General features: G+C 33.8%; 1 long non-coding RNA gene across 1 annotated transcript; it reads left to right on the top strand.

Annotated features, from left to right (window-relative positions):
• The first annotated feature begins 21,947 nt into the window (after positions 1-21,947).
• On the top strand, positions 21,948-22,366 carry LOC143543586 (uncharacterized). Its single transcript, XR_013137099.1, has 3 exons — positions 21,948-22,055; positions 22,145-22,216; positions 22,298-22,366. It is a non-coding gene; the product is annotated as an uncharacterized LOC143543586 (long non-coding RNA).
• The last annotated feature ends 3,160 nt before the right edge of the window (positions 22,367-25,526 follow it).

Genomic DNA, 25,526 nt, shown 5'->3' with positions numbered 1-25,526 from the left:
TGTTGTGTGATTTGGAAGTGGGATATAGAGCTCTATTTATAGAGCTGAAATGTGTTACATTGTTGGGGGTTTATTTAATGGAAAAATATAATATGATAGATGAATTTAGGTTTATTTTCACATGCTATTAATCATTGTTTCTAGTTACAATATATGGCTAGAATGCATTTAAATATCGGTAAGAAAATCTAATATGTCGTAGAAATATTATCCTTACGTTAATTATAATACGAATTACAATTACAATATATATTACATGAACTAATTAATTAACACAAAATGTAGCAAAAAGTTTTAAAATAGAAAAGAAAAGAAGAAAGCCCTATATATCCAAGATGACCAGAACTTATCTTAAATTACTTTTGGTTATATTTTATCCACTTTACCGTCATTTATATATCTTGAGTTTAGATCAAATACAAGTTAAATTAACGTGCTAAACGTGATAATTAAGTAGAGTAATTATATACACAACACAACTTGAAAATTAGACATTTTTCTACGACTGATTTCGTAGGATATATGTTGGAAAACCCACTTTCTAACATTTTTTCAACAAAATGAGGTGTTAGAAAAACACATGCTTGAAAATTGTTTTCAACCGTTTTCCAACAATTTTTCTTACAAAATTGCTACAAATATACCCCGTTGCAAACTTCCTACAACTTTCCTACAAAAGCTATTTTCTGGTTTATTTTTCATTTGGAGTTAGTTTATACAAGCATTAGGTTGATAAATATTTTGTTTGTTAGAAGTTTGTTGGAAAGTTAGCAACAATTTTCCAACAAAAATCCTATTGGAATTACTTGTCGTAGGAATTTTGTAGGAAATGTTTATAGGAAAAGGGTATGTTTTCTAGTAGTGCGCAAGTAGAGTAACTATGTAATTACATCATAGAGTAATAATGTAATTAACCTATGATGTAATTACATAATTACTCTACTTGTAATGTGAGGAGATCAAACATTTACCAAATAATGAAGACATAGGTTATGGAATTACAAGAGTTTATAATTAATATTTTATGTCTTTTGGTTTAATCATTAGAAGCCCAATGGTTTATAGTTTCTTTTAAATATTTGAGATTTGTCATGTAAGAAGATAAGGTTTGGAATATATAAAAAAAACCATTTCCTCTCTATCACAGTGTGTGTTAGTGTGTGAATGACCTAATTATCGGTATTCTTTGTGAATCAACGATAGTTGGAAGAATTGATCCCGGTATTCGTGTGAATCAGCAGGTTCAATTATTTATCTTATTTACGATTTACGTCTTTTTTGAGAGTTTTGGGAAGTTCTTCACGGGTATTCTTAGAATCAACGTGTTTGACTTCCAAATTTATCATCACGCTGCATCAGTTGGTATCAAAGCTGAATTCCTGGCTCAATATGGCTTGTGAGGGGGACAATATCTATGATTCTTGGCCCGTGTTTGATGAATACGAGGACGAGGAATGGTATGTTTAGGCAACCGGTGATGTTCTTGAAAGTTTAAAAAGAAAACATGAGTGGTCTACAATTTATTCAGGTGGCGTGGATATTACTCAAGAAGAAAAAAACCACTGGAATAGATTTTTGTCAAATGCTAATATTAATATGGTTAGCAATGTCATTTATGAAGATTTGTATGCAAGTTTCACAGACAACACTCTAAGGTTAGAAGTCAATCAATTATATCTTAAAAATGCACAAGATATAATGGGGCCAATTATTAAATATGCAAGCAAAGAAATATTATCAAGATCACATGAACTTGTAGAAAAAAAAAAGTGTATCGATGCTCCCTTTGACCCATGTGGTACAAGCCTAGAGTCGGACAAGATGATTAGTAAAGTTGAACTATTTGAGAAGGTCATCATAACTATAAATTGGAATCGGATGGATGGTCCCTTTGACCCAGGTGGCTACGGTTCAAAGACAAAAACTCGAGGGCGAGTTTTTCAAAGGTGGAGAGAATGATGTGGGGAGATCAAACATTTACCAAATAATGAAGACATAGGTTATGGAATTACAAGAGTTTATAATTAATATTTTATGTCTTTTGGTTTAATCATTAGAAGCCCAATGGTTTATAGTTTCTTTTAAATACTTGACATTTTGTCATGTAAGAAGATAAGGTTTGGAATATATAAAAAAATCATTTCCTCTCTATCACAGTGTGTGTTAGTGTGAGAAGGACCTAATTATCGGTATTCTTCGTGAATCAACGATAGTTGGAAGAATTGATCCTGGTATTCGTGTGAATCAACAGGTTCAATTATTTATCTTATTTACGATTTACGTCTTTTCTGGAAGTTTTGGGAAGTTCTTCACGAGTATTCTTAGAATCAACGTGTTTGACTTCCAATTTATCATTTTACCGCTGCATCAACTTGTATATATAATTGTTTTAATTGATTCTCACGTTTAGCACGTTAATTTCATTTGTACGTTAGCATTCCCCTATATATCTTAACTCATTAACTTTCATAAAAAATGTAAATAAACAAATATACATATATACTCATAACACACACCCAAACAAGTATAATTTACCTATTTGCTAAAATACTGGTATATTTTCATTTTCGTTCTTCAAAACTATTTATAAATATAGTCAGATTATATACACATTGTGATTTGTGAAACCAAGGATTGCCGTTTAGTGCAACTTTGTCTTTGTTTAGTACACGTGCACATTATTGATCAAACATTTAAAACGCATTTTATTCAAAAAAGAATTCAAACGTTTCGTACAAGTTTGCTTGTGTATCTGGCTGAAATAATTGATACAAAATAATATCTTTGGTATGGATGAAATTATTGCTATAGCCCACAGTAAACTGTAAAAGTTTTGGAATTAATTGCATATATTGTTTGTTGATCACAACATCTAACTTGTAGATACATAAATGTGTATATTGTGAATATATAGCATTGTAACTTGTAACTTGCATAACATGTAAAGTTGAATAACAAATAAATTTGAATAGTTTATAAAAATTAACAATGAAATAGCATAGCATTGAAGAATCATCAATATAGATAACGGATAATAACCACTATGAAAGTCACCGTTCAAAAAAAGATAACGGATAATAACACTTGGTTTTATATGGATTCTTAATAATGTAATTGAGATGATATTTCTTTTTCTAGGGATTGATCCATACACCTCGGCGCCCAAAAACCCGCCCCCACTAAGCCCCATAGCGGATGGTCTTAATGGATTGGCGACGATAGCTACTGAGAGCGAAATCTTATATTATATAAACTGCAAAGAGGTGATCAAACAATTTGTTGCCAAGTATACTATGAGAGCTTCACGAATAATCGGTTAGCGGATAGATATTATTGTATTTGGTTTTATGACCATATTTTTGATACTTTTATTGTTATAACTTTAATATCGTGAAAAAATTAGCTTATATGTTATATATTGTGATACTCGTTAGGGCTTAAGGGCCTATTTATTTCGGCTCGGCTGGAGTATATAAATTCTCGGAGACGCCCATGCTCAACGTATAGACAAATTCAAACAATGTATAATTTTCTTCGATTAGCAATACACCTCAACACACATAACTGTCATTCATCAATACAAAAAACGGCAAAAACATACAAGACAAGCGAGGCAATCTTTACATCTCAAAACATACGCATAACCAAAGCTAGTTACGACACTTAGTAAAGGATTTTATGAAAAGCTCTAATGTTTCCTTTGGATACCTAATGATAAGTTGGTTCGATATTAGTGTCGTGATTATTCATGGTGCTTGGTGTGTTTGTGGATTTAGATATTGATAGGTAAAGAACCGATTAACAGAGAAACTAGAAAGAGAGGCTAGGGTTTATCTTCAAAACATAATCATTTATTCCATAATACGTAACTTAAATAGAATTCAACTTACAATAGCAACCCAAACAAACAAATAAAAACATAAATAGTCCTTGAACTTAATAACAAAATAAATAACGTAACAATACTCCCTCCTTAACCGTCTTTTTTCCCTCAAAAAGCAATTCAAGGAACCTTGTCTCCATCATCTTCAACAAACCCCTTTGGCGCTTGATCTTCATCATCGATCTATCACTTGAAGTATATAGAGTTGTCTCTTTGTACACTTGTGGCCCGGAACGAACTTTTCGGTACACCGGAAACATTCACCTTTTGCCCTTTTCAACTCGAGTTCATCGCTCGTCAAACGTCTCGAGCTAAGTGTTCCCGGTTTGGAAGTCAGTTGCACGTTTGTTGGACTTGGTAGTAAGGGTAGTTTTGAAGCATTAAACGGAGGGGTAATTTTGGTATCTTCACGTTGTGAATCATCCTCTACGCCTTTAAGTCGATTCATCAAGCTCGCGTTGTTGATAGTTTGAATCCTTGCTAACCCATATGCCTCATGTAACGTTTGAGGCTTGAACATCTTTACCGGTCCTTTTATTCCTAATTTCAATCCTTTCACATATAGGCTAACGGCATATGGTTCACTAATGGTAACCTTATTAAGCAAACGATCAAAACTGAATTATATTCTCGTAGGCCATCGATATCATCAACAATTTGTACAAGAGATGCTATTTCTTCCATTGCATCTTCAAACATGGCGTTAGAGAAACGAGCCGAAATAGCCAAAACATAGTCTTCCCATGGTAGTTTAGCCACGGTAAGCCCTCGTGTTTTCATATAATATTGATGCCATTCAATCGCATCCCCCTCAAGGTGTATAACCGTGTGCCTTAGTTTGAGATTTGCCGGTGTCTCGTCGATGGTGAAGAAGTGTTCACAGCGGTAAATCCAACCTTCAACATCTACCCCCGAAATCTTTGGAAACTCTACTTTTCCAACCCGCATAGGCCGAATGCCCACCCGCGAATCAGCATCACTAAACAGTCCCTTACCAGACCCGCCGCCGCCGCTGAAACTGCCGGCACTTGAATGCTCGTAGGATCTCTTCTGGTTGTTTAAGAGATTGCTCTTGTTGTTTCATCAGTGCAGCTAGGGTTTCTTGCAGATCTGAGATGGCCTTGCCATGGTCCTTGAGAGTGTTGTCAACTTCTTGATTCCTGGTGTTCGTCATGGTGATATGGGATATGTCGAGAGGATCGACTGGAATGCTTTGATACCTTTGATAGGTAAAGAACCGATTAACAGAGAAACTAGAAAGAGAGGCTAGGGTTTATCTCCAAAACATAATCATTTATTCCATAATACGTAACTTAAATAGAATTCAACTTACAATGACAACCCAAACAAACAAATAAAAACATAAATGGTCCTTGAACTTAATAACAAAATAAATAACGTAACAGATATCGTTGCAAATTTGTGTAGTATTTCATTGGTTTCGAATCATTTGTTACAAAAGGCTTAATAACAGTTACATTTGTATGATCTTTTTAGCATCTAAAATTAACATTTACATAAATGTAAAACTTGAGTTACAAATCTTACTAAATTTCAACACCAATATAATAACTCATGTAAAACTTTAATAGTTGCCGACTCTCACTCAACGCCACTTGCTTGAGTTCCTGTTCCTCGTTGTTGGATCTGGACAAAGCCACGGACCGTTGCATCCTTGTCTTTGTCGCGCTATCTGCATATTGTCGAGTGACCGAGCATTGTTAGTATAAGATTTGAATAATAAGATTTTCTGACTTATATTTACTCCTTATATACATAAATTGATTAATATAGACAGTCTTTCTTTAGATCTCACTGTATATATATCATTGATCGGAAAAGAATATTAAATTATCAAGTAAGTCAAAGAGATGAACAACAAAATGCTTGTTAAAAGGATGGCCACATGTTAAGGCTCATGGATATGTTATTAAGAGAACTTCAAGAGAAAGACAAAGCCATATTAAAAAGCAGTTTTACTGGTGGAATTGACTTTTTTTTTTTGAACGGTTACTTTCATAGTGGTTGAATAATCAGCCACAACTCTTGAAGAGAGCCCCAACCGCCTCACTCGGGCCAAGACTATGTTGTCTTAACCGGGACCACGCTTAGCATCCGAGTTTGGCTAGGCATTCCAAGAGAAAATTTCGAGCCCCCTGCCACTTGACAGGAGTTGTCCGCCCACAAGAGCAAGCTATTTGGGAAGGGACACTCTAATAGAAAACTCGTGTCGCCATCAAGATTCGAACTTGAGAGGCCAACCAGCATCAAACTCTTACCCATCATTTGGCTGGCCACTTGAGCTAGCCCAAGTAGTTTACTGGTGGAATTAACTAAAGCAAATGTATTTAATCCACTTTTACATAAAGTTCTTTAAATTAGAAAGCTAATTAGTCACTTGTTGTAAATGATGGAGAATTATGTTCACCCACCTCAATACGAGCGCTCTCCTATTCTGAGTTCGTCAGAGCCTTCGGTTGCAAAACCAAGACAGTGACGGGTTCTCTAGTTCTGCGGGCAGTGGCGAAGCTTTGACTGAGGCACCGGGGGGCCGAGCTCAAAATGTATACAAAAATCACAAACGAGGGGTGGGGGGCGAGCTCAAATTTCCGGCCGTAAAAGGCTAAACTTACACTACGTATAAAAATTTTCGGCTGAAAACGGGTAAATTTACACTAATACGCACAAAAACATGGGGCCGGGGCCACCCCAAGCCTCAATGAAGCTTCGTCAATGTCTGTGGGGATGAAGCAGGGCCGGCCCATTAGCTTTAGTAACCAAAGCTAGGGCTTCGGGGCCCCAATTTAAAAGGGCCCCCAATTTAAAAAAAACAAAGTTTGTATGTATTAATTACATTTAGTGACTTAAACATGTTATTGTTGTGGTTAGGTGGTTAGAAACTCATTTTGGTTCCCAAGGGTCTCAAGTTCGATTCTTCCTAATTTGTCCATCATTTTAAGGTTTTTTTTTAACAATTTGGTTTCTTTAAGCTTTTTCCATTGATTAATGACAGAATTACAAATTTTGTCCTTTAATAAAAGTCAAATTACGGTTCGTGTCTTTTTTTTTAGTTTCTTTGCAGGCGGTATACTTTAAACAATTTTTTCCTACACGTTATGTCCTTTACGCTAACTGGGTTAGAAAAACTCAGTTAAATACCCTCACGTGAGGCTCATGTGAGGGCATTTTTGTCTTTTCATATTTTCATCTGTACCTACAAACAAAACCCCTTGAAGTCAAACAAAACCCAACCCACCCCCGTCTCCCCCTTCGTCCTTTCCTCCCATGCTTGCTACTGGGTTCCCTCTCTGGCAAGCCGCCGCCGCCGTCTTCTCCGACAACGAAAACCCTCTCCACTCCCACCATAAACCACCACCAACAATACCTAATCTGAGATCAAAACACATAATATAAACTTTTTCTCTTTCAACTCTCCCTCTCTCTCACTCTCATCTTTCTCTCTCTGAAGACAACCACAGTCCAGCCGCCGTCATCACCGAATACCGCTACGCCTCCACCATCGTTCAATCGCCATCATCACCGTCCATCGGAACAATACTACGCCTCCACCATCGTAATCCTTGCAGATCTGAAAGTCGAAATCGCATATCGCAGATCTGAAAAATCAAAATCGCATATCTGAATCCTACGATGGTGGTCACAATCGCCGTCACCGACATAAAAATCACTCATGGCTATTGACTTCTACTTCCCTAGAATCACCATCACCGTAACAGTCGGTTTTCCGGCCACCAGTACCGTGGCGACCCACGACCAGCCTCCACCATCGTAGATCTATTTATATTTTCGCAAGTCCGATTCGAATTTATATATCACATGTTGGAGAAAGAGTGGTGGTAGGTAGTGGTGGTTGTCGGAGGTTTGGATGGTGGCAACCCGTAGGTGGTTTGGTGTGGTTGATGATGGTGGAGAAGAAATGTTTTAATTTGTATATTAATTTTAATATATATAATTAAGTTTCAATTTGTTTTTTGGCTATTTAATACTGATAAAGGGGTTTTGTTTGCAGGTACAGACGAAAAGACAAAAATGTTCTCACATGCGCCTCACATGAGGGTATTTAACTGAGTTTTTCTAACCCAGTTAGCGTAAAGGACATAACGTTTAGGAAAAAAAATGTTTAAAGTACACCGCCTGCAAAGAAACTAAAAAAAGGACACGAAACGTAATTTGGTTTTTTTTAAAGGACAAAATTTGTAATTCTGTCTTGATTCATCAATAGTATATTTGTTTCCACTTCTTTCTACAATTTGGTTTCTTTCACCCAAAAAGATTAAATCAAAATCCAACTTTTTATGAAATTAAATATTAATAATTTCTATCTCGACAATATAGTCAATATATATGAAATATTGAATGCGAACTCTTTAACTGCCATCATTTTTTAGAAGTTCTTTATGTACTTTATGTCTCATTCTAATTTAAAGTTCTTCTCAATTCACAATATTACACGCACCAATCAAGATAGAAAAATATAGGAAAGAGCCCCGTATTTTCACTTCACTTTGGGCCTCCAAAATGGTTGGCCCGGCCTGGGTTGAAGGTGTAACATTTGCTATTTTCCGAACCTGAAACCTGACCCATTTAAAACTATGGGTTTTCATTTGTATATTTTTATGTTGATTTGTGTTAGGAATTATTAATTTATGTTTTAACCTAATTACAAACTCTATTTCAAGTATTTTGGTGTCAAAACTTGCATTTAAACAAGTCCCAGGGTTAGATTTGTCATTTTTGAAACTTGCTGCAAAAACCCTTTGGTCACGCATCGCGATGGGGAGCCCCCTACCCCACCCATCGTGAAACGCTATGGGTCGCCAGTATCGTGTGTTTAGGTTTCTTGATTCTTGAATGTTCCTAGGCTAATTCCTACAAAAGACGATCTTTCTCGATCCTCAAGACATGTCATATTTAGTTAGATTTGATTAATCTTTTGTTAAAAAAACCCATTAACTCAAATCTTTTCAATTAATTGATTTAATCCTAACCCTAAACCAATTCTTTTATAAACTAACATATTTGCCACTGCCTCATCTTCCTCAACCGTCAATTTTACTCATCCTTCACGAATTCAAGGCTAATTGGCGTTCTTCTCGCTGTTTGACCATACACTTCTATATTTTGCTTTTAGTGTAATGGAGAAAGCGATTGCATAACCTTCTACCCCGTTGTCACTTCCAGGGCGGGCCACAAGAAGGGTCGATGAGGACGACGAACGCATACTCATTCTCTCAAGATGCCCATAATTATTAATAAATTATATATTTTTTATATATAATTTTTAATTAAAATATAAATTTATAAAATGACTCCTTGAGGCAATGAAGAGAGTGGTAGTGTATAATAGGGATGAGATCGATACCGTACCGGTACCAGTACCGAAAATCCCGATCTCGAAAATCATAATTTTTTGTACCGATAACGAAATATTCGGTTCGGTATCGGTTCAGTGCCAGTACCGGTATTGAATGTAAAATATGAGACATACTGGTACCGTACCGTACCATACCGATAACGGAACTCAAAACTTTGGTACCGATTCGGTAACGATGATGCCAAACCAGTACCTGTTCGGTAGTACCGGTTCTAAACCGGTTAACAAAACCAAAACCGAGCAAAAATCGGTTAAAACCCGAACCGGAACGGATCATAACTTAGTCAAGAAATTGGTTTTAACCCTAACCGAAACCGGTCATTAACCGGTTTTGACTTTTGTTAACCAAACCAAACCAAAACAGTTTAACCCAAACCGATTTTTTAAGTTTTAAACCTGTTTCTGCAACTCTACTCCCTATCATGGTCTTTTTACATGTGGCTAACATATAACAAACGTGATTTTCATTTATATTGGACTATTTGTTACATGCAATAATTGTACGTCAATATTCCTTTTTTTCTTTTAGATCTTATCTATTAGCTCTATAATTTTAACAAAAAACAAAATAAGAATAATTCAAGCCAACCCTTCATCAAGACGTATCTGTATTTGCCAAAGTAATCAAAATAAGTTAAAAGGGCCTTCATGGTTTCCCTTTAGATATTTTAACTGAGAGATATAACAAATTTTACAACCGATCATAATAATGGATCTTTAGTATGTATTATATAAAACTCTATGAATGCCAATCAAGATCTCTCTCAATCATCCACCACTCAAAAGTATCATAACGGGAATCACTATGACCTTATCATCCTCATCTAAGATCGTTTTCCCACAATTAAGTCTAATTAATTTGATGTCTAAGTTATGTTTATGACTCAACATATTTATAATCTATGTTCTAATGATATAATCAACCGATAATCTTACATCCTTAATATAAACAAAATTTGATTAAATTGTATTTAATGGAACAAACCCTAAATAAGTAAATATACATAGAATAACGAACTTACAAAAGCCTGTATCATGCTAGAAACGAATAAAAATGCTAATATTTAAGTATGTTCCGTAAATAAAAACATATGAGGTTAGACCAGGTGTGGTAGGGTGTTTTGCCAACCCAAAAAGCCCGGAACAACCCCCCCATTAGTTATCATGAACTTGAAATCCATTAGTTACAAAGTAACCAATTAATCTACAAAGTTAAAGCATAGCTCATATACACAAAAAAGAAAAAAAAAACACCATAATTCATTAAGCAGTCTCAATACAAATCAAAAAGTTTAAGCAAAAAAAAAAACACACATTTTGATTTTAAATACCAAGCCAGCTATCCTAGTGCAAAACTGATGTTCTAACCCAAATTCCATTTGACTTACAAAGTCAAAGCACTATTAACAAAAAAAAAAGAAAAAAAAACTAATTCAGTAAGCAATCTCTAACACAGCTTCCATCCAGAAAATTAAACTGTTAATATGAATATAATGCCCTAAATAGTTGTATTATAAAGTTGCCGAATGAAATTAACCTCAGGAACATGTTTGTGAAAGTTGCAGAGTGACATTAAGCATATATAGTGATTAATAAATGAACAATATATGATTAATAATCATACCTCATTAGTGAACCTAAAAACTTATAAAAAAATATATACCTATATTTATACCCCAATAATAATAATAATAATAATAATACATCTACTTGTGACCTTCGAAGAACAATGAAATCATTACTAAACTGAAAGTTGAAACATAATTATACCTGAATGATAAAGATAACTATGTTTGGTATAGTGTTAGAAAATAATATGAGTGTCGTTATTTAATATTTTTTTTATATTACTAGAACGATAACAGTCTATGGTATGATTAGGTAGTTATTTCCCATATGGTATAGTGTTAGAAAATATGGATAATTCAATGAAGTTACAGGTTTGATCTAACATATAACATTTTGGGGAGGACATGAGTGGTTTAATGAATAAAGACCAGTATCTTTGTGATCTCTAGTTCGATCTTGTGGGAATCTGGGTTTTACCACCAGTTGGCCTTCGCGGGGGGGGGGGTACTATAAATGGAGTTTACAACTTGGGGGCTTAAGGGCTTCGTACAGCTGGGACCAGCTAGCGGTGGTTTTTTGCTATTCAGTCATCTCGTACGGCGTACCAACTGGCGACTCCGGCTTAGAACTCCTAAAGAGTCTCCACAGCAAGCTGATCCCGGTTTAACCATAAATATGTATTTTAAATAGATGTATAATTATGCTAGGGCCTAGGGGTGCAAACGAGTTGAGCCGCCCGCAAGCTATTTAAGCTCGGATCGATAAAAAGCTTGAAAACGAGCCGACATTTTTCAAGCTCGGGTCGAGCCGCTCACGAGCTACTCAAGCTTCGATCATTAAAAATCTTGAAACAAACCGACCTTTTTCGAGCTAGAGCTGAGCCGCTCGCGAGCTACTTGAGATTGGATCACATAAATACTTGAAATGGGCTGGCATTTTTTAGCTCGAGCTAAGCCACAAATAAAAGCTCTTTTAATCATTGAGTTCAAACGAGTTGAACACTTTTTAGCCGATCCACAAATAAAGCTCTTTTAGTTATTCAACCCAAGCTCGAGTAGTATAGGATGCTCATGTAGGCTCTTCAAGCCTTAATAAGCCTTGTGTACATTTTTCAGTTCTACATCTTTTTGTATTTCTATGCATCAACTTCACACTGCACAATCGAGCTCAAGCAAGGCATTGGATTTAGATAAAACTCATGATCTTAGCAGAAGCACCTGAAGCAATTAACAAACCATATGTAAACCAAAAAATGTGAATAATCACATAATTTGTGACCACAGCAGTGCAGCACTGTCTATAACCGAGACTAACATCATCATCATCATCGTACTCAGTATATCCCACCAATAGCAAAACTATGGTAGGGTCTGAGAAGGGTAAAATGTTGACAGCCTTACCTCTACCCCATAGGGATAGAGAGGCTGCTTCCAATGAGACCCCGGCTCGATAGTAGTTTTGCATCAAGCCTTGGACATAATGCACATAGCACTCAATCATCGGGACACCGGCCGATCGGTGGTGCATATACCCTTGTCTTTCGGCTATCAACGCCACCACATGATGCCTGATTAACCTTCCGCCACTTTTAACGTTATTTTCACGAGATTAGTAAAATAACGTCAAAATTAAGAGCTATAACTGACTATACACAAAGAAAGCCCCTTTACATATTCATATCCATATATCTCACCATATTACCATACTAAAATCATTAAAATATCAACACCAAAGAAAAGAATCAGATAATGTGTAGAACAAACCTACAACTTCCAACCCAAAATTCCCAATTTCGTGTGGTGGTTGAAGCACAAAACACTAACAGCAGTGTCACATATGAATATACAATAAAATTGAATTGATAATATTAAAACTGTCACAAATCATAGATTTAACACTCAGAATACCCAAACCTTTTATGATTTAACCCAAACGTTTTTACAATCAAAAAGAACTACAAAAAACAAACTCGAACAAATCAGACATGAATACACAATGATGTTGAGCGAGATTGATGACGAACTTCTGATGTAGACTCAATTTATTGTTTAGGGTTTAAACCCAAGAGACATTGAAGAAGACGACATATATGCAAGCCGATTCACTCGCCCAAATCAGTCTCCTTACCAAGAGTGCTCGGTCCAAGTCCAGCTCATTATAAACACATGAAACAAGTAAAATAAAACCAACAATTATAGCTAACAATTGCATTTAAGTATTTAATATTATTTTGCTATTGAATTGAAATATTTATATATTTCAACAAAAACTTTAGGTCGTTTTGTTAATATCGAACCAGTATGATTTTGATTCTGCCCTAATTAAGTTAAATGAACTATCACGAAACACTTCCTTGTTAGTGTTTGTTCGGTTATGTTACAGTGCTATCTACATACATACAAAATCTAATACCATATAACTCGATTGCCGCAATTTTCCATATTCGTCTAGAGACTCATCTGCATAATTAGTTAAAACTTATACTTGCAGATAAACAAATTATCAAACTATTTGGATTACGCATCATCAATATAGCATATAAGGAAAATAAAGCAAGTTTGCACTCCATAACTATTTCTTTTACTATTCTACTAAACAACTACCCCCATTTTGCAAATTCACCAAGATTAAGAGGATTGTGGTGACAAGCATAAAACTTTAGTTCCTCTTTCGGTAAGTGAACATTTTAGAATACAAGAACAAATAATGAAATGTGAACTTCTTTAGATTCAGCAACATAACTTTAAAACACACAATAATAATAATTGTGTAAGTTTCTAACTTTAAAAAAGTGATTACTTCGTAATGCGTATTTTCCTGTTTAGGTAAGTTTCTAACTGATGAACTGGATGCATGTGGAAAGATAAAAAATAAAGTAGCATCCAATTCATCACTTGCTTTAATTACTTTTGACTAATGATAATAATCGATCGCAAACATTTCCTACATAATAATAATTATAATGATAATAACTTTCCTATATAAATATACAACCACACACGACACAATACTAAAATCTCAACCGAATCAATGTCTACAAATGTTCTTGTGGCGAGCTCTGTACTAGAGGTGGACGCGACGGATTTGTACGAAATACCAGTTCCTGCGCCAGCGGATCAAGATGATCAAGTAGAAAGAAAAATAAGGTTGATTTTTCATACTCCGTATTTTGTAAAATTAGTTACTTATAAAACTCTATATCTAATATACATACCTTCAATAGTTTATATACAATAGTATGTATATTATTTATATACAATAACCAATGTTATTAAACAGTAATTATTACTATTATAATAATAGTAATAATAATAAACATCCCAACGGTTACATTAAACAGTAATTAATACATAATTAAAGAGCCTTAAAAATACAACTATTTAGTGTTTAAATAATACTTACTAAAAGTAGATTATATTTAAATATCTGCATACGATAGTTGTAACTCGAACCTATACGAAATAGTTAAATATAATCTACTTTTAGTAAGTGTTATTTAAACACTAAATAGTTACATGTATTTTAAGGCTCTTTAATTATGTATTAATTACTGTTTAATGTAATCGTTGGGATGTTTATTTTTATTATTATTACTATTATTATAATAGTAATAATTATTGTTTAATAATATTGGTTATTGTACATAAATAATATACATACTATTGTATATAAACTATTGAAGGTATGTATATTAGATATAGAGTTTTATAGTTTTATAAGTAACTAATTTTACAAAATACGGAGTATGAAAAATCGACCTTATTTTTCTTTCTACTTGATCATCCTGATCCGCTGGCGCAGGAACTGGTATTTCGTACAAATCCGTCGCGTCCACCTCTAGTACAGAGCTCGCCGCAAGAACATTTGTCGACATTGATTCGGTTGAGATTTTAGTATTGTGTCGTGTGTGGTTGTATATATATATAGGATAGTTATTATTATTATTATTACGTAGGAAATGTTTGCGGTCGATTATTATCATTAATCAAAAAAAGTAATTAAAGCACGTGATGAATTGGATGCTACTTTATTTTTTATCTTTCCACATGCATCCAGTTCATCAATTAGAAACTTACCTAAACAGGAAAAGAGTTATTATGAAGTAATAACTTTTTTAAAGTTAGAAACTTACACAATTATTATTATTATTACTGTGTGTTTTAAAGTTATATTGCTGAACCTAAAGAAGTTCACATTTCATTATTATTTGTTGTTGTTGTTGTTTTTCAGTATTCTGTATAGCTAGGGGTGTGCAAAATTAAGGCCGGACAGAAAAAGACCGAAACCCGAACCTGCAGTGTAACAATCAGTTATTTATCGGGTCAAGTATCCAGTTCATTTCGGTTTCGGGTCGGGTATCGGGCCAAGACCCGAGTTAACCGACTATTTCTGGACCGACCCGAATACCCTCTTGTGTGTCTCCTTCAACCATGTAAACGTGTATTATTCCAGATTTTCATCTTCATCAAGCTCTATAAGATATGACCTAGTTCTTCGTAAAGGTTTAGAGGAAAAAAAATAGAGACGAAAGAAAGGACGGTGAAGAAATGATGATGGCTTATGCCTTATTGTATATGGAGAATAAAAAGAAAAAAAGAAAAAGCAAACTTACACTCAGAGCCTAGTAAATACTACCCTTAAATTCCAATTTTTCATTGAAAAGTCATATTCTTGTAAAATTACAAAATATAAATTTGTGCATATTGTGTGTGATATTATTATCTCCGTCTCCAACGTTCGTAAGACTTTGTGTCGGTGATATTTCACGAACTAGGTTCGTTTAAGTGATGATAAACGCTCGAAGATTCAGTTTGTTTTCGTTGTTGGTAATTTATATAATAATAATAAAATATATTCGTATGATATATAATCACACCTTATAGATTCGCTACATACGTTCGGGTAAGAAAGTTATCACCAATGCTCCTATTCACCGGACAAAATTCGAAAGTTCCAGTAATTTCTAAAATTACTTAAATGCCATGTATCGTGCATGAGTTCTTATGCTAAACTCGTTGTGATTAGACTTAACAAAATTTAATCTTAAGGGATTTAACATAGAGAAATCATGTTCTGTAATTGTACGGTAAACGACTTAATTTACGGGGTGTCACAATGCGTAATGTTGGTTAGTGGCTTTTATGGCTATGGAATTGCTCGTGAAAGCCCTAGTCATCAGAAAATGCGTAGAATCATTTATCATCAAACTTACCGATCATATCTCAATTTGACAATTAATCCCGAATTCAAGTAAACCGTCATCAACTTAATATGTAGATCTTTCTTGTTGGGTCTATATGCCTATGAGTTAACATCTGACATTTTATGAGATATGATCATATAGTGTCATACATTAAGCAACGTGATCAAGTACATATTTAAATACTTTTTAAGTGTTGTATCACAATCAAAATGATTCATATAACCCTTAGATGAAATTAAGAATTACGAATAGTAGAATACTCATTTTGTATAATTATTCATTTCATGTGTTTTATTAGTTTGAATAATTGAATGTATATAAGATATACATGCATATATAAATGATTATAAATGAGTGATATAAATGTATCGAGATTAACTAAACCTTTATTCGTGCACTTTAGCCTTTTTAATATATGAACACATATTTCTTCTTCACCATCTTCGCTTTGTATCATTTAACAGATTTACTGGTTACACCTATTTAAAAATTATAAGGGATGTCAAGATTATTTAGACTTGTTAGACTATGATTGTTATGAGCAACAATTTCACACTAACTTGAAAAAATATAACTAACGAAGTTAATGATTTGTTAGACTATGATTGTTATGAGCAACAAAATTCAAAGTTGGAAGGAATTACCAGGGGTCACACTACTAGTTGGGATTATTATTGGTCAGTTGTCAATAGTTTGGATTATTTAAATCCAATTTTCCAAGATAAAATAAGTTGGCTTTTGGTATTATTATAGTTGGGATTATTATAGTGCACCATTCGCTCTGTGCACTATACGTTGGAGGATTGCTGGGGGAGATATGCTCAACCGATGTTACATAGCAGCGATAGTGGCCGTCATACTGTTTGAGATTTCCCTCTACGCGCTATTTGTTGATGTAGGAATGAGGTTGGTACAAGGGAAGAAGCAGCATTAGAAGTTACTGGAAAGGTTCGGATTTGGATTATTCATGCATGAAGGTAATATCTAAGGTTTTTATTTTACAGTTTTTAACTTAAACTGATCACTATTGGAATTTTGTATTCATATTCTATAAATATGGACGATAATCTAATGGCATTTACGTACTATTTTGTGGTTAGATATGAATGTTCATCATGATGTAGTTTAAGGACCGGATGATTTTTATTATTATTAAGTTTGTTAGATTCTGTGTGTTTTTTTTTATTATTATTAATACTTGCACGGTTTAGGTTTTATAATACAAACACCCTAACAAGCTGGCCAATACTCTACACCGATCATCAATCATCATGGTCACCTGTTTAGGTTTTAGAAAGTTTGTAATGCTGAGCGGCGATGAGTGTGTGTTTTAACACTAAGACTTGAGTAATGTTTGGATGTGGTGGTGGTAAGGCTGTGGTGTCGTACTAATTTGGTGGTAGCAGTTAACAAATAAAAACGTCTACTAAGATTAACAAACCGGTCACAACGCGACAATAATTTTAAACTAGCTATTGCATATAATGTAAAAGAACAAAATTTGTTAACTTTACCTTTTGGTTTATTGTGTGTCATAGGTTAGGATGTCACAATAAGTTAATTCAAACCTATGACACACAATAAACCAAACTGGTAATTTATTGTTTGAATTACCATTCATTTATACCGTAGTGTTAAGAGCTAATGATGCATAAGTTACACTAGATAATGCGATAAACAGACCTAGATCATATCAATAAGATAAATGACACATGTAGCAAGCTTCTATAACTAACGAGCTCAAACAATCAAATAATTACGCCTACAAGAGTCCAATCTACACCTAACAACAGATCTAAACGCAAATTAAACAGTTAAGAGCTAATTATGCATAGAATACACTAGATAATGTGATAAACAGGCCTTAATCATATCAATAAGCTAAATGGCACGTGTAGCAAGCTTCTATCACTAACGAGCTAAAAAAAATCAAATAATTACGCCTACGAGAGTCCAATCTACACCTAACAACATATCTAAACTCATATAAACAACTTAAAATGCCTATACTACACTACATAATAAGATAAACACACGAATTATTTGAATATCAATCAGCTGGATATCACACGAAGCAAGCACACTAGATGAGATAATTTTATTACTCATAAGTCAACATCACAAAGTACATACATAACGAATAAAAACCTAATATAAGTTCTATCACTAACGAGCTAAAATAATCAAATAATTACACCTAATAGGGTTCGATCTACACCTAACAACAGATCTAAACTCATTAACAACTTAAACTGCATAAATTACACTATATAAACATGCATCGATCATATCAATGAGCGATGATAACTCTTATCACTCCGCAGTCAAATGTACAGAGAATAAACCTAATATAAGATCTATAACTAATAAGCTCAAAAAATCAAACAATTACACCTAATAAAGTCCGATCTACACCTAACAACAGACCTAAACTTATACTAACAACTTAAGAACTAGATAAACACGCCTCAATCATATCAATGAGCTCGATAACACATGTATCAAGCACGATAATTCTATTACTATAACTCGGAAGTCAAAATCACACAGTATATACATTACGAATAAAAACCTAATATAATATCTATCAGTTATTAGCTCAAATAATCAAACAATTACTCCTACGAGAGTCCGATCTACACCTAACAACAGATCTAAACTCATATTCACAACTTAAAACACTTGAAATGCATATAATACACTGGATAAACACACCTAGATCATATCAATAAGCTAACTGACACATCATACATGTAGCAAGCTTCTATCACTAACGAGCTCATAGAGTTCCATCTACATCTCAACAACAGATCTAAACTCATAATATGAACTCAAAATGCATATATTACACTAGATAACCACACTTTGATCATATCAATGAGCTCGATAACACATGTAGCAAACACAATTAATAAATATTTCATAAGTCAAAATTACACATAACAAATGAAAACCTGATGTAAGATCTAATGCCTGCATAATGAGCTAAAAATATCGAATAATAACACCTAATAGAGTCCGATCTACACCTAGCACGCATTGATCATATCAACGGGCTACCTGACACGTGTATGAAAACCTAACATAAGATCTAACACCTTCAAGCTATTATTATTCACTAATGAGCTCAAAAAATCAAACAATTACACCTACAAAAGTCCGATCTACACCTAACATCAGATCTAAAATAATATTAACAAGTTAATAACTAGAAATGCATAATAAACAGACCTTGATCATATCAATAAGCTGGATGACACACGTGGCAAGCATATCGGTTTGATGGTGGGCCAGATGCGTTTAGGATCGCGATGAATCACGAACTAACTCAATTAAAACTTCAAACGGGATTTGGAAACTTACAGAATTTGAAATAAAATCCAACGTTGCTTATGAGGAAGACTGAAACTGGAGAGCAATAAACTTCACGAGGAAGAAAACAATAATGCGTGACTACTTTATTTCTCTTTGTTGTGTTTTTTAGTATTTATCCTTTTTTTTATTGGCTCCTTTTATATTTCATATAAACATCCAAAGGATCTACAATGAAGTGGCAGGTAAGCGGGCAACAAGCTGCGTCGCAACCCCCTTTTGGATAGCAAACTCAATCCGACTAAAAACAAAGTTTTGATTCTTATGGGCTGATACGTTACTATACACAACTTTCTGAACCCTATTCAAAAAGTCCACGGCATCCGGAGCTAAGAAACCAAAAGCGTCAAAGGCGAAGGGGATAAACACGTGTTGATTCTCCAAATAAGCTCTCTCGTGTTTATCTTTTTACTTTTGCTTTTACTTTATCCTTTTGATTTAGGGATTACTTTTCTAATTTTATTTATCTTTTCTTTCTTTTTTGGACGACCTTATTAATATATTGTATTTGATGTTAATTGTTTCCACCCTATTATGTGTGTTTTATATAAATTACTGCAACATGTTTTGAATTTTGAAGTTATTATGAAATTTCATGTACAAAAATAACACCTAGTGTAATTGGTACATCGTACCAAAGCGATCCGGATTTTAGTGACCTAGCGAATTGCGATCGCGTATCGCGTTCTCGTACCAGAGCGTACCGCGATCCATGTGACTATATTTATACTCCCACTGACCTCAGCTGTGAGGTGATGGAATGGTCATGTGTGTCCCTTTGGGGTTGAGTAATTAACGAATGTGCCACTACTTCTTTCTCGACCGCTCTTTTCAATTTTATAGAGCCCCGTTAACCTCACTTCGGTCAGTAGGGGTGTTCTTCGGGTTCGTTTTTCGGGTTATTCGGGTTTCAAAGTTTTAAATCTTGACACAAAACCCAACCCGAAACTCTCACAGGTTTTTCGAGTTGGGTTAATCGGGTTTCGAGTATCCTAGAAAAAAACACAATACCAAAAAAATTTAAAAACTATAATGCTAAAATTAAAGCAGCGTATTCTTCTTTTCTTATAACACATATAATCAAATAACAAACTAACCTAACTTGAAAAAACAATTCAAAAGAAGAGTAAAACTTGAACCATAATCGTATTCAATCGGACGTGATTTGGTTGTTCGATTACGGTTGCTATTACTAATAAACGGAATTCATAAATTAATAATAAGCAATATATACATAATAGTTAGAATGACAATAGTAGATTAGAGACATATTCTGGTAACTTTAGTGATTAAAATTTATTGTACGGGTTTTTTCGGATTTCGGGTAAAAGTGACAACCCTACCGGTCAGAATCGGGCTCATGCTGGCTTTAGAGTTTGGCTTGGGCGTTCTCCGTTGGCTACAACTTGACAGTCGTTGTGCCACCACAAGAGTAGAACTCTATGGCTTAACAGAAGGTTGGACGAACACTTGGTGAGCTCGGGATTCGAACAAACAACTTTTGCGTAAGGTCTAGCTCAAAATATTTATTGTCATAATTCACCAAAAGGGATACATGTGAGGATCAAACTTGAGCCTCTACAAGAAGCCTAAACCTCCTATCACTAAGTCACAAGTGTTAGATTCTCTAACAAGAAGTAGAGATCAACTTTGTTGACCGTAATCCCGTATTGCCCTTTATGGTTCTTTTTCTTTGTGGGAATTAAATAGAGTTGAATTTGTGAGTTGAGATGTTAGTAGTCGTGGGTCTTGTGGGTTGTGGCTCGTATTTAAAGAGTTTTATGAAATTGTAGAGATGAAGTTTTTATTATTAATATGTGTGTTTTTTTATGAGTTTGTTGGCACGACAAGCGAACTTAATCAAAAAAAGGGAAATGTCCGTTCATTTGATGAATGAATTCAAGCCAACAGTGACTCTCATTACTCTCGATGGAATCTTCTTACGGAAAAGAAGTACTAACACTCTGTTCCCGAGTTTCATTTAACAATTGAAAAGAAAGGAAAGGAAATTAGTAGGGAAAAGAAATGAAAGGAAATGAAATTAATCAATTTATGTGTTCCAGAGATAGATGAAAAAGAAAAGAAAGTTGAATTTTTACTATTATACCCTTTATAGAGAAAATTAAATAAAAACACTCTAAAGTTAAAAATTGCTCACATTAATTTAGCTTACAATACGACTAACAAGAAATGTAAATTCATCCTCAAGCAAAGCTCACAATAATATTCAAAAGTCAAAAATTGCAGCATCACAGTTATTTGGGAGGTCATAATTAATTACTAGAGAAACCTGAAACAAAGCATTAAAGAACATATTAGATGATATGAAAATAAAATTTATACAAGTCTCTCTTGAAATGAGATAATAACGAAAGGGTGTTAACTTGCCTGTTGAACATCCAATCCCCTGGCACATATATTTGTGTTATAGAAGATTATAGCCTAGGTGATTGTAAGAGTATATATAGATCACAAGATATAATAACATCTTATATTAACATCACTGTTCGAAAAAAAAGTCACCTAGTGCCCCGAGAGTGGAGTTGAGATCTTCTTCACCGAGTCATACAAGTGACTCGCCACAAATAAATGACAATGACACCGCGGACACTTTAACTTTATGTTCACAAAAGGTTAATCGATTTACTCTAATATATATATATATATATATATTAATTTAGTTTGATTTGTTTATATTATAACAATTTGTTTGTTATTTTAGACTGATCAAGTGGGTCGTGTCTCACTACAATTTCACAATGAGAACTTCGCGAGCAGTTCATTTTATCAACTGGTAGCCGGCCCATTTACTCTCATATCTTTTGTTCATTTAGTTTGATTTGTTAGTGTTATAACAGCTTTTTTGTTAATTTAGGTTGATGAAGACAATTACAAGCCTAAAGTGGTAAAATCAAATCTTTTTGAAGATGGTTATTTAAATGCGGTTAGTTTTCAAAAACTGGTTTATATAACAATATGTATGTACGCACACATATTTTTACGCAAGTACTAATGTTTTGATAATCGTATCTAGTTAATATCTACGGACCAACACAAACTAGTACAAATGCTTGAGGGCTGGACTGTTGAGGTACTCAAGGTTAGCCCAAATTCTACCATTTTTAATGTTTGCTTATATCCAACTACTCAAACCTAAAAGATAACTTGCTGTTGACTAAAATTGTCATAATTTGCTGAGTTAATGACCCATTAACAAACTGTCCCGAAATGATCTTGTGTGCTAAAACCTGCAGTTTGACTTGTGAGAAGTCGGATCATAAAATATATGTTATGTGCTCAGTTTGTAGTAACCTTGAAGCTTGTGACCCAAAATTGCCTAATACCATAAATACCCTTGATAAGTAAACAACCGATCTGTTTGGAAACTTTAATTTGAAGCTGACATGTTTATTCGTTTATGTTCATTCATTAATGCTAGTGAACCGTTTGTTTATTTTGTTAGCGAACGAACATAAACGAACACTTTCATTTTCTTATCGAAAACACTTACATATTTTTAAGCTTCATTTTACTAATGTAATATGTTTTGTTAGGTAATTTCTATTGTTTGACTTGCGATAATGAAGACACCGGTTCAAGTAGTTAGAATGAAGATGTCGTTTTTGAAAGTTATTATGTATTACTTTTATTTTTAAACCTATATATATCTATATATAGGGAATGGATATTTTGAGAACTTGATGAGTTGTAAAATTTTAAGAACTCAATTTTGGACCACATATTTAATTAAATGGTATGAAATATGTTGCTGAGATTAAATTTAATTAAAAAATGAATCAGGAGAGAGAATAAGTATTTTTGATAATTACACAAGTTTAAATGTTAGTTACACATGTGTAATAAGTTGATTCGGTGTGTAAAAAAATACTGTAATTTTTTGTACATTATTTACACTTACGTATTACACATGTGTAAATTTTTTTTTTTTAAATTGTTACGTTGAGTTCTTTCAAGTTCTTAAAGCTCAAAGCGGTTCTCAAAAGAAATCAATCTTATATATATATATATATATGTGTGTGTGTGACAATGAAACTTTTTGTATATTATTATCTTTGGGTTTTCATGAAATTCATATTATGTTGTTTATAATATTATTTGTTTTCTGGAAACTAAAAAATAAAATAAAAAAGAACCAAATGGTGCGGTCACCAAAACACCATCTTTTGGATACTAGCATACCAGCAGGTGGTTCATATTAAGAGGTTCAAGTTAAGCAGTTCATATTTGGATGCAGCAGAAGGTGCGGTTCTATTTTAACAAATGGTGCGATGGTATAAGGTGCGGTCCTTGACCCGCCCTTGTGGGGAAATGGACCGCATCTTTAGGCCTCTTCTGTACTAGTGGTTGGATCACAAGTCACTTAAATTGGCTCAAGCATGACCTAAAATAGAGCAAGGGTCACCCTCATATCTGAGTCGTCCTGAGAAAAAATGAATAATACTTGTAAAACAAATTCATTAGGCAAATACTTAATCTGGATTCATGAGTGAACATTAGTGGAACATTCAAACAATGTAAGTAAACTTCATAAACATGAAGCTTGTGTATCTAGTTTTGTCATGTATCTATTTTGAGTTTTTGAAGTCAGAAGTTTTAATTGTGTGATATTTTTCTAAACAGGCTTTGGAATATCTGCTGCTCGGTTAGGCTTACCAGACACAGGACTAATTTTTTATGGAGAAATGATTAACCAAGGTCAACTAATCACTGAAGCTGCATCCATTCCAGTAACGGTTATGGAAACGACATGAACGGAAAAAGAACCGTTTAGGGATATATTAAAGCGGGATTTGCAGGAATCATTCTTGAAGATCAGGTTCATTTCTTAATCATAGTATTATAATAACGTCTTTGAATTTATAAGGATCTAATGTTGTTAATAATTGTTTAAATGTTTTTGCAGCAGCAGTTGATGCTAGAAACGAGAGCGGTTCTGATATTGTTATTGTAGCAAGAGCTGATTCCCGACAAGCATTATCGTTAGAAGAGGGGCTTTTGCTGATGCTGGAGCCGATGTTCTTTTTATTGATGCATTTGCTTCAAAAGCGGAAATGAAAGCGTTCTGTGAAATCTCTCCTCAAGTTCCTAAAAATGGTTAGCAAGTTTCTTTAACCGTTAGCAGATAAAAACATGTTTTATTTTATTCTCTTGAAGGCGATTTTGTCCCGTTTTAGTACTAGTTTGTACCTTCAAGTAGGCTTGTAAACAAACTAAACGTTCAATGTACCATTTGACTGGATCTAGACTTGAAACTTATGGGTAGCGCTCAATTTCTTTTTCCATATTTCATATAATGTTAACGAAACAAATATAATTAAAGAAGAGCCCACTTTGGTCAACTCAAATTCAAAACTGTTCACTTTTATAACACTTGCTAACTTAAATATGGTTTTATTAAGCAAAAAAACCACCCACAGTCCGTCACCACCAACCATAATAAAAATAAATATACCAAGTGAACCTATGTTAATACATTTTTCTTAAACGGCCATTTTAACTTAATCTTGTTTTAAAACCAAATACTTATTTAAGAATATTCATTATGTAGGTTCACTATCCCACCTCTCTACAATATTGAATAACTTCCCAACCGAATGTAAACCTTCATACATTACATTAGTACCCAAATGAAAAAGAAATATTATAGAAATAATTGAACATCACTTTGTAAACTATCATCAAATCTTAAATAATTATAATGGAACAAGACAAAAATATAATATGAACAAAAGGTACAAGTATAATGCATACATACACAATAAGTTGTTTTTGATAATTTGATGGTTGTTTTAGGTGTTTTTACACGTTATCATTAATAATCTTTAGTCTTTTCTTAATATAAAAATAAAGTGATTTAGAAGGTTTTATTAACTTGAATAAATTTCTGACAACTAGTAATTATTCATTTGATATGTTTCCTTGTTGGTTAAATGTTTTAGCTTAACCTACCTAAATCGACCCATTTTCTTATAAGCGGGTCATAATAAACTAGGGCTTGTAATCCAACAAAATTTAAAGAGTGAACTGCAGTTTTTGTCTCTTTGGCGTGTCTAAATCTGCGGTTTTAGCCCAATAATTTCAAA

This window comes from Bidens hawaiensis, unplaced genomic scaffold (assembly GCF_021521415.1).
Source record: "Bidens hawaiensis isolate Kalapana, Puna unplaced genomic scaffold, B.hawaiensis_p1.1 tig00013187_1, whole genome shotgun sequence".
Classification (NCBI taxonomy): domain Eukaryota; kingdom Viridiplantae; phylum Streptophyta; class Magnoliopsida; order Asterales; family Asteraceae; genus Bidens; species Bidens hawaiensis.
The sequence above is the reverse complement of the archived record's forward strand: the minus strand, read 5'-3'. Positions and strand labels throughout refer to the sequence as shown.